A 12500-nucleotide genomic window follows, 5' to 3' on the forward strand; every position below is an offset into this window, starting at 1 on the left:
TAAGTTACTGTAGTAAAGATTGATGTCTCTGATCGTTCTGTATGATGTACCACAATATGTTTTGTTATCAATGGAGATAACAGTTAGTAGTAATGTGATGTCCGTCAACCCTCAGGTTCAGGAGCGGAGAAGTCTATTGGTGAGGCCCAGATCCAGATAGACATGGTGCCTCCAGGCAAAGACAAGATCCACAAGGTCAACATCAGAGGTGAGCCAGACATACCACTACACATGTCCTATCCTATCCTGTCCAAACCTGCCCTGTCCTATCCTGTGCAATCTGTCCTATCCTGTCCTGTCCAAATCTGTCCTATCCTGTCCTGTCCTGTCCAAATCTGTCCTATCCTGTCAAAATCTGTCCTATCCTGTCCTGTCCAAATCTGTCCTATCCTGTCCTGTCCAAATCTGTCCTATCCTGTCCTGTCCAAATCTGTCCTACCCTGTCCTGTCCAAATCTGTCCTGTCCTGTCCAAATCTGTCCTGTTCTGTCTTTTCAATCAATCTCTGAACTTTCACCCCCACCTTCAGTCTACTGCTCTCTTACATCCATTCCCTTTATTTCTCATGTTATTCTCTCTCCTTCTATAATTATCTTGTATTTTCTATAATTAGCTTGTATCTTCTATAATTAGCTTGTATCTGCCTAATTCTGCTCTGCATTCTCTCGCTCTCATTCTATCCCCCCCCTTCTCTTCTTCTCTCTCTCTCTGCTCCAGTGATAGCAGTGAATGATATGAAGTGGCAGACATCAGGGATGTTCCGTCCCTTTGTGGAGGTCAATATGATTGGTCCACTCCTCACTGCCCAGAAGAGGAAGTTCACCACCAAGTCAAAGAACAACAGCTGGACAGCCAAGTACAACGAGACCTTCCAATTGTGAGTTCTTGACACCAGCGAGTTCCCACTGAAAATCTTTAGGTCCTAAACTTCACATTCATTTCAAAGTTTTGTAGAGCTTTCCTCAGATGTCCTACTGAACAGCAAACAATACATTCTCCATTTTTGGATAAACCAATCTACCTCTACCATCTCTCCCTCCCTCCCTCCCTCCCCCACCCTCCTTCTCTCTACTCCCTACCTTTCTCACCCCTCACCCCTCCAACAGTATCCTGGGTAAGGAGTCTCCAGACTGCTATGAGCTGCAGGTGACGGTGAAGGACTACTGTTTTGGCCGGGCCAACCGTGTCGTTGGCGTGGCCGTGGTCCAGCTGAGGGATGTAGCTGACAGGAAGTCATGCGTGTGCTGGTGCCCACTGGGTAGAACCATCCAGAAGGACGAGACGGGCGTGACGGTGATGCGTATCCTGTCTCAGCGGGCAGCCGACGAGGTGGCCAAGGACTTTGTCAAACTGAAGGATGAGACACGCCCTGTAGAGGAGGGGAGATGATGAGGGGATGAGGAAGGAGGAGAGAAGGACAGGGGAGAGAGGATAGATAGAGGAGATGAGGAGAGAAGGAGAAGAGAGGGGGAGATATGATAGGAAGAGGAGATGGGGAGAGAGGATAGGTATAGGAAAGGAGGAGAGAGGATGGGTAGAGGAGAGAGGATAGGTAGAGGAGAGGGGGATAGAGGATAGGTAGAGGGGAGAAGGAGAGGAGAGGGGGAGAGATGATAGGAAGAGGAGATGGGGAGAGAGGATAGGTATAGGAAAGGAGGAGAGAGGGTGGGTAGAGGAGAGAGGATAGGTAGAGGAGTGGGGGAGAGAGGATAGTTAGAGGGGAGAAGGAGAGGAGAGGGGGAGGGATGATAGGAAGAGGAGATGGCAAGAGAGGATAGGTAGAGGAGAGAGGATAGGTAGAGGAGAGGGGGAGAGAGGATAGGTAGAGGAGAGGGCGAGAGAGGATGGGTAGAGGAGAGAGGATAGGTAGAGGAGAGGGGGAGAGAGGATAGGTAGAGGAGAGGAGGAGAGAGGATAGGTAGAGGAGAGGGGGAGAGAGGATAGGATGAAGAGAGGGGAGAGAGGATAGGTAGAGGAGAGGGGGAGAGAGGATAGATAGAGGAGAGGGGGAGAGAGAATAGGTAGAGGAGAGGGGAGAGAGGATGGGTAGAGGAGAGAGGAAGAGAGAGGATAGGTAGAGGAGAGGGGGAGAGAGGATGGGTAGAAGAGAGAGGAAGAGAGAGGATAGGTAGAGGAGAGGGGAGAGAGGATAGGATGAAGAGGAGGGAGAGAGAGGATAGGTAGAGGAGAGGGGGAGAGAGAATAGGTAGAGGAGAGGGGAGAGAGGATGGGTAGAGGAGAGAGGAAGAGAGAGGATAGATAGAGGAGAGGGGAGAGAGGATAGGTAGAAGGAGAGGGGGAGAGAGGATAGGTAGAGGAGAGGGGGAGAGAGGATAGGTAGAGGAGAGGGGGAGAGGGGGAGAGAGGATAGGTAGAGGAGAGGGGGAGAGAGGATAGGTAGAGGAGAGCTTCTCGAGATGGAGTTTGAAGAGGAGACTCGCCGGTGGAAGAGAGGGAGATGAGCATCAACATATAAGTTGCCCTTCGGCAAATGTATCATTTCCTGCTTCCTGGTCCTCTGGGCCAATGGGAGGGCCTGTAGTAGGCACATGACTGATGAGGGACCAATCAGAGACTTTTCGCTGTATGCATCAATGTAGTGGAGTGTGACACAACACCACACACCTCCACTGTTGCTTTTATAACACACACACACACACACTTGTCAGTTTACTGTACCAGTATCAGCACAGTCTAGGCCCTACAAGTATGTTCTCTACTTTTATATACTACTGGCTACAAGCATGAGCCCAACACCCTGACCTAACACCCTGACCTAACACCCTGACCTACACACCTGACCTAACACCCTGACCTAACACCCTGACCTAACACCCTGACCTAACACCCTGACCTAACACCCTGACCTAACACCCTGACCTAACACCCTGACCTAACACCCTGACCTAACACCCTGACCTAACACCCTGACCTAACACCCTGACCTAAACACCCTGACCTAACACCCTGACCTAACACCCTGACCTAACCTGTGATGAGAACACATGAGTCTGACTCCCAGAGCCCAACACCCTGACCTAACCTGTGATGAGAACACATGAGTCTGACTCCCAGAGCCCAACACCCTGACCTAACCTGTGATGAGAACACATGAGTCTGACTCCCAGAGCCCAACACCCTGACCTAACCTGTGATGAGAACACATGAGTCTGACTCCCAGAGCCCAACACCCTGACTTAACCTGTGATGAGAACACATGAGTCTGACTCCCAGAGCCCAACACCCTGACCTAACCTGTGATGAGAACACATGAGTCTGACTCCCAGAGCCCAACACCCTGACCTAACCTGTGATGAGAACACATGAGTCTGACTCCCAGAGCCCAACACCCTGACTTAACCTGTGATGAGAACACATGAGTCTGACTCCCAGAGCCCAACACCCTGACCTAACCTGTGATGAGAACACATGAGTCTGACTCCCAGAGCCCAACACCCTGACTTAACCTGTGATGAGAACACATGAGTCTGACTCCCAGAGCCCAACACCCTGACCTAACCTATGATGAGAAACACATGAGTCTGACTCCCAGAGCCCAACACCCTGACCTAACCTGTGATGAGAACACATGAGTCTGACTCCCAGAGCCCAACACCCTGACCTAACCTGTGATGAGAACACATGAGTCTGACTCCCAGAGCCCAACACCCTGACCTAACCTGTGATGAGAACACATGAGTCTGACTCCCAGAGCCCAACACCCTGACCTAACCTGTGATGAGAACACATGAGTCTGACTCCCAGAGCCCAACACCCTGACCTAACCTGTGATGAGAACACATGAGTCTGACTCCCAGAGCCCAACACCCTGACCTAACCTGTGATGAGAACACATGAGTCTGACTCCCAGAGCCCAACACCCTGACCTAACCTGTGATGAGAACACATGAGTCTGACTCCCAGAGCCCAACACCCTGACCTAACCTGTGATGAGAACACATGAGTCTGACTCCCAGAGCCCAACACCCTGACCTAACCTGTGATGAGAACACATGAGTCTGACTCCCAGAGCCCAACACCCTGACCTAACCTGTGATGAGAACACATGAGTCTGACTCCCAGAGCCCAACACCCTGACCTAACCTGTGATGAGAACACATGAGTCTGACTCCCAGAGCCCAACACCCTGACCTAACCTGTGATGAGAGCACATGAGTCTGACTCCCAGAGCCCAACACCCTGACCTAACCTGTGATGAGAACACATGAGTCTGACTCCCAGAGTCCAACACCCTGACCTAACCTGTGATGAGAACACATGAGTCTGACTCCCAGAGCCCAACACCCTGACCTAACCTGTGATGAGAACACATGAGTCTGACTCCCAGAGCCCAACACCCTGACCTAACCTGTGATGAGAACACATGAGTCTGACTCCCAGAGCCCAACACCCTGACCTAACCTGTGATGAGAACACATGAGTCTGACTCCCAGAGCCCAACACCCTGACCTAACCTGTGATGAGAACACATGAGTCTGACTCCCAGAGCCCAACACCCTGACCTAACCTGTGATGAGAACACATGAGTCTGACTCCCAGAGCCCAACACCCTGACTTAACCTGTGATGAGAACACATGAGTCTGACTCCCAGAGCCCAACACCCTGACCTAACCTGTGATGAGAACACATGAGTCTGACTCCCAGAGCCCAACACCCTGACCTAACCTGTGATGAGAACACATGAGTCTGACTCCCAGAGCCCAACACCCTGACTTAACCTGTGATGAGAGCACATGGATTTGACATGACCTGTCTACAAGTGCCATCCCTATGTTTTAGAGAGTAGGGTGAGGTACTAGAGTCACAGAGCCTGCTAGTTGACAGGGTGTGCTAGAGAGTAAGGTGAGGTGAACTGTCAGGAATACATGTTCCCATACACCACAGAGTTTGAGTGTTCCCATACACCACAGATTTAATGAGAGTGTTCCTCTACACCACAGATTTAATGAGAGTGTTCCTATACACCACAGATTTAATGAGAGTGTTCCTATACACCACAGATTTAATGAGAGTGTTCCTATACACCACAGATTTAATGAGAGTGTTCCTCTACACCACAGATTTAATGAGAGTGTTCCTATACACCACAGATTTAATGAGAGTGTTCCTATACACCACAGATTTAATGAGAGTGTTCCTATACACCACAGAGTTTAGGAGAGTGTTCCTATACACCACAGAGTTTAGGAGAGTGTTCCTATACACCACAGAGTTTAGGAGAGTGTTCCTATACACCACAGCATTTAGGAGAGTGTTCCTATACACCACAGCATTTAGGAGAGTGTTCCCGTACACCACAGCATTTAGGAGAGTGTTCCCGTACACCACAGCATTTAGGAGAGTGTTCCCGTACACCACAGCATTTAGGAGAGTGTTTCTATACACCGGGCCTGCTTTACATCTGTCTCTGTAGGTAAAAAACAATGATTTTCTATTACAAGACCTTCATCCCACTAACTTTCTAGATTTGTATTTATTTATTTTGTCAACTTCTCTTTTCACCTGTTACTGCATATACATTGGTGTTATAGTGGTGATGTCACCCATCAATCATCTACTTACTGAGACAGGGCTGGTCTCTCGTGTGAGCTTCTCCCCAAGGTTCCACCATTGGTAAAGGTCGTTGGGCGTCCTGTAATCGTAACAGACATTATCTACCTGTCATTGGCCGAAAGAGAAGATGGACAGCTTGGCCATCCAATTATATCATACGGACGTGGAAGGGGATGGATATAGTATGAAATCTGTGTGTTATGCAGAGTTCCTAACCAAGTGGGAATTTACCACATACGACTGGGGAAAAAATCCACTTGAACCACCCCCAACTGGTAATTACTAGCAGATAAGTAGTATAGCGTCCAGCTCCCACTTCTCCCACATGCTGACCTCTGACATCAAAATACTAAGGAAATGACCTCGGTAACAGCACTTTCAGCAGTTAAATGCAACAACAAAACATATTTTTTTAATATTTTTTTTATATAAATAATATATTAATGTGTTTTTTTGAAAGCTATAATTTGTTTACAAGCATGATAGCTGTACTTTTAGTTTATGGCTGATGCAGCTTGTTGGCCATTAACCAAATGGTGTTTCTCAACGAGTTCAAAGACACGCGAATGCATCCAACTAGTATTCAACAACTTCACAACTGGTAAATTCCCACCTCCCACTTGGTTACGAACACAGCAACATTATTAACAACTAACGGGAAAGTGTTCTAGCTCTGTTGACTTGGTTCTTATCTCTGTTGACTTGGTTCTTATCTCTGTTGACTTGGTTCTTATCTCTGTTGATTTGGTTCTTATCTCTGTTGATTTGGTTCTTATATCTGTTGATTTGGTTCTTATCTCTGTTGATTTGGTTCTTATCTCTGTTGATTTGGTTCTTATCTCTGTTGATTTGGTTCTTATCTCTGTTGATTTGGTTCTTATCTCTGTTGACTTGGTTCTTATCTCTGTTGACTTGGTTCTTATCTCTGTTGATTTGGTTCTTATCTCTGTTGATTTGGTTCTTATCTCTGTTGATTTGGTTCTTATCTCTGTTGATTTGGTTCTTATCTCTGTTGATTTGGTTCTTATCTCTGTTGACTTGGTTCTTATCTCTGTTGATTTGGTTCTTATCTCTGTTGACTTGGTTCTTATCTCTGTTGATTTGGTTCTTATCTCTGTTGATTTGGTTCTTATCTCTGTTGATTTGGTTCTTATCTCTGTTGACTTGGTTCTTATCTCTGTTGATTTGGTTCTTATCTCTGTTGACTTGGTTCTTATCTCTGTTGATTTGGTTCTTATCTCTGTTGATTTGGTTCTTATCTCTGTTGATTTGGTTCTTATCTCTGTTGATTTGGTTCTTATCTCTGTTGACTTGGTTCTTATCTCTTGCACTCACACTGTTTCAATCTTACTGTAAGTTTGTAAAGAAATGCCTAACACAAGAGCATGTATTTATTGTATAGAATCAAAGTAAACTAGAGCTTCAGCTGTGAATTTGTATGTATGTACTGTCAAATATGAAAATATGGATATATACTGTATGTAAAGTACTTGTAAAATGATATAAAGCTGTGAAATGTTAATATACTTGTAGGAATGTTTTGAGAATACAGCGTTCTGGTTTGGGGGGTGTGTTGGACTTGGAATGAGATTTGAAAGAGTGTTACACGTTTTTGTCAGTTGTGTTCCATTGGTGGTCAAGCGTCGCCCACAACTGTGTTTATTTTACCAGGCGGTGAACCTCTACCTCCCTCTACCTGTCTCTGGGGTGAGTCCCTCTCTCTCTCAGGCTGATGTTGACTTTGTCTCTGGGGTGAGTCCCTCTCTCTCAGGCTACTGTTGACTTTGTCTCTGGGGTGAGTCCCTCTTTCTCAGTCTACTGTTGACATTGTCTCTGGGGTGAGTCCCTATCTCGCTATCTTTTCCCTCTGGCTCTCTCTTAGGCCAGATAGTATATGCACAGTTCTGCCTGATGAACTGCTGAATGTGTTTATTGTTACCCTGTTCTCCATCCTCTCCAAATCTTTGTCTTCTTCTCTTTTCTCCCACTCTCTTTTCTCACTCTCATTCATTTCATTCTTCCTGTCTTTCTTGTATTCACTCACTCATTTTCTCTCGCTCTCTCCTTCTCTCACTCTGTCTCTCACTCTAAATACTGTACATCGTGATGAACTTATTTCTGTCCAGAAGGCTGATCATTAATAGGCACGACCAGGGTCGTGTTCATTAGGCACCAAAAGGAAGACAAAAAAAAAATCAAATGAAATTGTATTTGTCACATACAGATGTTATTGCGGGTGTAGCGAAATGCTTGTGTTTCTAGCTCCAACAGTGCAGTAATATCAAACAAGTCAAATCTAACAATACACAGAATCTAATGTAAAGGAAGGGAATTAAGAATATATAAATATTTGGAAGAGCAATGTCAGAGAGGCATAGACTAAGATATAGTACAATAGAATAGAATATAGTATATACTGTACATATGAGATGAGTAATACATAGACTAAGATATAGTACAATAGAATAGAATATAGTATATACTGTACATATGAGATGAGTAATACATAGACTAAGATACAGTACAATAGAATAGAATATAGTATATACTGTACATATGAGATGAGTAATACATAGACTAAGATACAGTACAATAGAATAGAATATAGTATATACTGTACATATGAGATGAGTAATACATAGACTAAGATACAGTACAATAGAATAGAATATAGTATATACTGTACATATGGGATGAGTAATACATAGACTAAGATACAGTAGAATAGGATAGAATACAGTATATACATACGAGATGAGTAATGCAAAATATGTCAACATCATTATTAAAGTGAGTAGTGATCCATTTATTAAAGTGGCCAGTGATTTCAAGTCTATGTATATAGGGCAGCAGCCTCTAATGTGCTAGTGATGGCTATTTAACAGTCTGATGGCCTTGAGATAGAAGCTGTTTTTCAGTCCCTCGGTCCCCGCTTTGATGCACCTGTACTGACCTCGCCTTCTGGATGATAGCGGGTTGAACAGGCCGTGGCTCGGGTGGTTGATGTCCTTGATGATCTTATGGCCTTCCTGTGACATCGGGTGCTGTAGGTGTCCTGGAGGGCGGATAGTTTGCCCCCGAGGATGCGTTGGGCAGACCTCACTACCCTCTGGAGAGGCCTGCGGTTGCGTGGGGTGCAGTTGCCGTACCAGGCGGGGAAACAGCCTGACAGGACGCACTCACAGATAGAGACGCTAGTGGGCAGATCTTAACATATAGTCTCACAGATAGAGATGCTAGTGGGCAGATCTTAACATATAGTCTCACAGATAGAGACGCTAGTGGGCAGATCTTAACATATAGTCTCACAGATAGAGACGCTAGTGGGCAGATCTTAACATATAGTCTCACAGATAGAGACGCTAGTGGGCAGATCTTAACATATAGTCTCACAGATAGAGACGCTAGTGGGCAGATCTTAACATATAGTCTCACAGAAGGGCAAGAGAGAACAAGACATGCAGTCCTCGAACAAACTGAAGGGCAAGAGAGAACAAGACATGCAGTCCTCGAACAAACTGAAGGGCAAGAGAGAACAAGACATGCAGTCCTCGAACAAACTGAAGGGCAAGAGAGAACAAGACATGCAGTCCTCGAACAAACTGAAGGGCAAGAGAGAACAAGACATGCAGTCCTCGAACAAACTGAAGGGCAAGAGAGAACAAGACATGCAGTCCTCGAACAAACTGAAGGGCAAGAGAGAACAAGACATGCAGTCCTCGAACAAACTGAAGGGCAAGAGAGAACAAGACAAGCAGTCATCGAACAAACTGAAGGGCAAGAGAGAACAAGACATGCAGTCCTCGAACAAACTGAAGGGCAAGAGAGAACAAGACATGCAGTCCTCGAACAAACTGAAGGGGCAAGAGAGAACAAGACATGCAGTCCTCGAACAAACTGAAGGGCAAGAGAGAACAAGACATGCAGTCCTCGAACAAACTGAAGGGCAAGAGAGAACAAGACATGCAGTCCTCGAACAAACTGAAGGGCAAGAGAGAACAAGACATGCAGTCCTCGAACAAACTGAAGGGCAAGAGAGAACAAGAAAAGAAAATGGCACAGAAGGAAAGACTTAGTGAGTAATAAGAGGAGAAAGCAGAGGTCAAATAAAGAGGTTAGGGGAGCGGAGAGAGAGTGTCAGGTCCGGCCCCGTGTTCCTGTTTATCTTCTGTGTGTAAGTGTCTGAATCCCCTCTAGATTCCAAGCCCACCTACCTCTCACCAGCCAGACGTGAGAGGAGAAGAGAGAGGGGCAACATGAGACAGAGAGCAGAAGAGAGAGGGGCAACATGAGACAGAGAGCAGAAGAGAGAGGGGCAACATGAGACAGAGAGCAGAAGAGAGAGGGGCAACATGAGACAGAGAGCAGAAGAGAGAGGGGCAACATGAGACAGAGAGCAGAAGAGAGAGGGGCAACATGAGACAGAGAGCAGAAGAGAGAGGGGCAACATGAGACAGAGCAGAAGAGAGAGGGGCAACATGAGACAGAGAGGAGAAGAGAGAGGGGCAACATGAGACAGAGAGGAGAAGAGAGAGGGGCAACATGAGACAGAGAGGAGAAGAGAGAGGGGCAACATGAGACAGAGAGCAGAAGAGAGAGGGGCAACATGAGACAGAGAGGAGAAGAGAGAGGGGGGCACATGAGACAGAGAGCAGAAGAGAGAGGGGCAACATGAGACAGAGAGGAGAAGAGAGAGGGGCAACATGAGACAGAGAGCAGAAAGAGAGAGGGGCAACATGAGGCAGAGAGCAGAAGAGAGAGGGGGCAACATGAGACAGAGAGCAGAAGAGAGAGGGGGCAACATGAGACAGAGAGCAGAAGAGAGAGGGGCAACATGAATACAGAGAGGAGAAGAGAGAGGGGCAACATGAGACAGAGCAGAAGAGAGAGGGGCAACATGAGACAGAGAGGAGAAGAGAGAGGGGCAACATGAGACAGAGAGCAGAAGAGAGAGGGGCAACATGAGACAGAGAGCAGAAGAGAGAGGGGCAACATGAGACAGAGAGGAGAAGTGAGAGGGGCAACATGAGACAGAGAGAGAAGTGAGAGGGGCAACATGAGACAGAGAGCAGAAGAGAGAGGGGCAACATGAGACAGAGAGCAGAAGTGAGGAGGGGCAACATGAGACAGAGAGCAGAAGTGAGAGGGGCAACATGAGACAGAGAGCAGAAGTGAGAGGGGCAACATGAGACAGAGAGCAGAAGTGGGAGGGGCAACTGAGACAGAGAGGAGAAGAGAGGGGGGCAACATGAGACAGAGAGGAGAAGTGGGAGGGGCACATGAGACAGAGAGGAGAAGTAGGAGGGGCAACATGAGACAGAGAGCAGAAGTAGGAGGGGCAACATGAGACAGAGAGCAGAAGTAGGAGGGGCAACATGAGACAGAGAGCAGAAGTAGGAGGGGCAACATGAGACAGAGAGCAGAAGTAGGAGGGGCAACATGAGACAGAGAGCAGAATTAGGAGGGGCAACATGAGACAGAGAGCAGAAGTAGGAGGGGCAACATGAGACAGAGAGCAGAAGTAGGAGGGGCAATATGAGATAAAACAGAAAGAGGAAGGACTATTTGAGACAGTGAATGACTGGGGGGGGGAGGAGTTAGAGGGAGAGCGTAAGGAGGAGTGACAGTGAATGACTGGGGGAGGGAGGAGTTAGAGGGAGAGCGTAAGGAGGAGTGACAGAGAATGACTGGGGGAGGGAGGAGTTAGAGAGAGAGCGTAAGGAGGAGTGACAGAGAATGAGAGAGGGGTAGAATGACAAAAAGAGGAGAGGGGGGGTTAGTGTGTGAAGGACTGATAGTGAAGGAGGAGGGAATAGCTTTGAGGAAATATTAACAGCTTGTTTCCTAGTCTGACTTTCCCAAGACTGCCAGGCCATTTGTCTCACTCACACTCCATCGGACAAACACACGGTTGGAGCTGGGACTAACGGTAAGAACAGCAGCTAGCCTCTTGACCTCAGGTTTAGGAGTCAGGGTGGGGGAGAGGGTCAGGCTCACAGGAAGTAGTGGTGAACAAAAGCGAATGTTCCCTCTCTCCATTTTTCATCCCTGGGTACTCCTGAAAGGAAATACTCCAGGAGAGAATGGTTTGAGAGAGAGAGAGAGAGAGAGAGAGAGAGAGGGAGAGAGAGAGAGAGAGGGAGAGAGAGACAGAGGGAGAGAGAGAGAGAGAGAGAGAGAGAGAGGAGAGAGAGACAGAGGGAGAGAGAGAGGGAGAGAGAGAGAGAGAGAGAGGGAGAGAGAGAGGGAGAGAGAGAGAGAGAGAGAGAGAGAGAGAGAGAGAGAGAGAGAGAGAGAGAGAGAGAGAGACAGAGAGAGAGACAGAGGGAGAGGGAGAGAGAGACAGAGGGAGAGGGAGAGAGAGAGAGAGAGAGAGAGAGAGAGGGAGAGAGAGACAGAGAGAGAGAGAGAGAGAGAGAGAGAGAGAGAGAGAGAGAGAGAGAGAGAGAGAAAACAACTTTCTCCCATATTTAATATATCACTCAAGTGATTTGTAAACTTGAAATAACCAGATAAATATTATCTTTCTCTGAAGAAGGTAGTGTCCTGTGACATTGTAGACATGAATGTTTATTACTACTGGTTTCTGTACTTCAGCTCTGTCTCTATTTGTCTAGTAGGAGGGTTTGGCATGTTTCAGTCGAAAAAATATGTCCTTGTTTGCCTGGAAAGACAGTGTTGTGGCTTGCTCTAGCCAGTCACAGACAGTGTTGTGGATCGCTCTAGCCAGTCACAGACAGTGTTGAGGTGTGCTCTAGCCAGTCACAGACAGTGTTGTGGATCACTCTAGCCAGTCACAGACAGTGTTGTGGATCACTCTAGCCAGTCACAGAGAGTGTTGTGGATCGCTCTAGCCAGTCACAGACAGTGTTGTGGATCTCTCTAGCCAGTCACAGACAGTGTTGTGGATCGCTCTAGCCAGTCAC

At 47.0% G+C, this 12500-nt stretch overlaps 1 protein-coding gene and 1 pseudogene across 2 annotated transcripts in view; both read left to right on the forward strand.

Moving 5' to 3' along the window:
- LOC109876359 (protein unc-13 homolog B-like) overlaps positions 1 to 1460 on the forward strand; it is an 82680-nt pseudogene extending 81220 nt beyond the window's left edge.
- Positions 1461 to 11349: 9889 nt separating this feature from the next.
- The window catches only part of LOC109878290 (probable phospholipid-transporting ATPase IM), a 72989-nt gene continuing 71838 nt past the window's right edge, over positions 11350 to 12500 (forward strand). For both annotated transcript variants that reach the window (XM_031817002.1, XM_031817007.1), the window contains exon 1: positions 11350 to 11503. The gene's annotated coding sequence lies outside the window, so the exon portion shown is untranslated. The remainder of the gene's footprint in view (positions 11504 to 12500) is intronic.

The sequence above is a fragment of the Oncorhynchus kisutch genome, linkage group LG3 (assembly GCF_002021735.2).
Source record: "Oncorhynchus kisutch isolate 150728-3 linkage group LG3, Okis_V2, whole genome shotgun sequence".
Classification (NCBI taxonomy): domain Eukaryota; kingdom Metazoa; phylum Chordata; class Actinopteri; order Salmoniformes; family Salmonidae; genus Oncorhynchus; species Oncorhynchus kisutch.